Source organism: Tenrec ecaudatus, chromosome 3 (assembly GCF_050624435.1).
Source record: "Tenrec ecaudatus isolate mTenEca1 chromosome 3, mTenEca1.hap1, whole genome shotgun sequence".
NCBI classification, from domain to species: Eukaryota; Metazoa; Chordata; class Mammalia; order Afrosoricida; family Tenrecidae; genus Tenrec; species Tenrec ecaudatus.
The window spans coordinates 188,168,558-188,170,773 of NC_134532.1; positions in this window are offsets into that span (position 1 = coordinate 188,168,558).

Consider the following 2,216-nt stretch of genomic DNA (forward strand, 5'->3'; position numbering starts at 1 on the left):
CAAGCCCCCTAATTACAGGTAAAGTTATATATCATAGGAAGGGGTTGCACTATAGGTTATACAACAATGAGAGTGGGAGAAGCTAGGGATATACATGCAACAGGAAGAGAAGGCATTGGGGAAATACATGTGACAAGATGGGCGGATCCTACATTCAAGATGACAGCCTAACTTTGGATGTCACTGAGCTGATTTGACCTGTTCTCTGGATCTCCATCAAAACCATTATCAGTAGGGTATAAACCTCACCCACGGGAACCAAGTTAATGGTCGCAAGTCTTTAGGGAGAAGTAGTTCATTTTCCTTAGTAGCAGGGAACAGGCCCTACCTTGCTGGGACCAGACAGTTGTCTGGCCACTGACTGCTTTCAGGGAGGATGTCTTTAAGCATCTGACCTCCCCCCATATGCTGGCAAAAAGCCCCTAATGTTTGGCATGTCTTTGGGGGAGACAAAACTGAGGGAAAGTCTCTTTATAATCCCACAATTCCCCCTTTTGTTTTATATATATATAATTAAAAAGAGCCGCCTGGCGACATGGTTATTTTCTGTACATTAAAAGCTGTCAAGGCAAAACTTAGTGATGCAATTAATATAGCCAAAAATTCAGGCTTATAGCAAACATTTTAAATTCAGGGACTGGGGATAAAATCCCCCTATACCCATCTGCTATTGGAAGAAGGTACGAGAGGGATTGGATGCTGCAGTGGGAAGAAATAGAGCTAATAGGAACCTCTGCTACGATAGGGAGATATAATCTACCATTTGCTCACTTTAAGGCTGCACGGCTTTAGAGGGAAAAACTTTGGAAAAGATATTTTACCACAGGAATATGTACTTGGACTATATCTCCAACTACCAGAGTGGCAGCCTTGCTACTGTGGAACACTGGCCTTCCAGATTCTCTCCGTAAAAGTCAGGGAAGAAGTCCCCATTCTCTTTCCCTTAGTGTTAGTATCCTACATTTCCCCTTTCTGTATTACGTTTAAGATTTAATAGTGTCATCGAGGCAGCATGGTCTCTCTTCGTATCTCTTAGCTTCCTATAGAAGCGACATGAGACTTTGAGCATCAAAATTATGATGAATAAACAACACAGTCAGACTGGAACTTAAGTTATGTGAGATACTTTGAGCCCAAGCTCGAGAATCCAACCCTTCCATGCCACTCACCAACTGCTTAATCACATCAGAGCCAGGAGATGCCTCGAGCTTGTCTTTGAATGTGTAGAAAGCATCTTTTTAAGCTGCTCAACGTCTAATGAAATGTTTCCCTCAAACCCTTGCAAATGTTTTATTATATCCCAATCATTCAATGTCTTATTATATGGTTAAGGAGTTATCCAAAAATCAGTTACATTCCAATCACACATTAGCATTAATTTAGAGTACAACTCTTGATCTTTCAGCAAAAGAACAGTCTCTAGTAATAGTCCAGTCACTATTGTAAAAAATGATCAGTTTTGATAGAGTCCCAGAGTGTCCTTTAGACTGCAGAATCAATGGAAGAAATATTCCAGCAGTCAGCAATTGCCATTCTCAGGAATCTGCCAGGTCTTCTTGGCGTTTTGTGTAACTTTAATAGCCGGACAGGGTCAGGTCATGCATCAGCTTCACTCCTTTCTTCTGGGCCTTGCTGGCTGAAGAGAAATCCACCCATCTCCTTTACCTGTGAAAATATAAACAAATAGCCCCTTTCTTCAGGGTGTCATTAACCTGAAAAAAGAATTGTGAATAAGCTTTTGTGGTTCTTTTGTGTCCTTTATCTTTCTCCAAACATGGTTGCATCCTCCTAAGGTGAGTTCAACAGCTTTATTCCGCAAAAACATAAATGTATCCCCTTTCTCCAGGTGACAAAGGACCTGGATCTCAAATGTGATTTCCACCTTCTTGGGACTCCTTGGGATAAGCTTTCTCTGTAGAAGTGAAAATGTGTTTATCTGCCCTAATTTTGTCACAAGCTTTTAGTGAGGGGAGAAGTTTTATGATTAAAATGACGAAATGAACTTTGTCACACATAAGATTCCTCTTCTCCCCTTCTGTTTTTAACAATGCAGATGTTGAAGCACTGCTGGCAATCTCAGTTATCCTGTTAGGTTTTAAACCAGTATAACTAGTTAGAGTTCATTGTTATGCAAATATAAAGGCTCAAGCAAGCAGTATTGCCTATCAGGCTTCTTGCACTGTAGGATTTTACAATCTTGTAATATTCTGATCTGG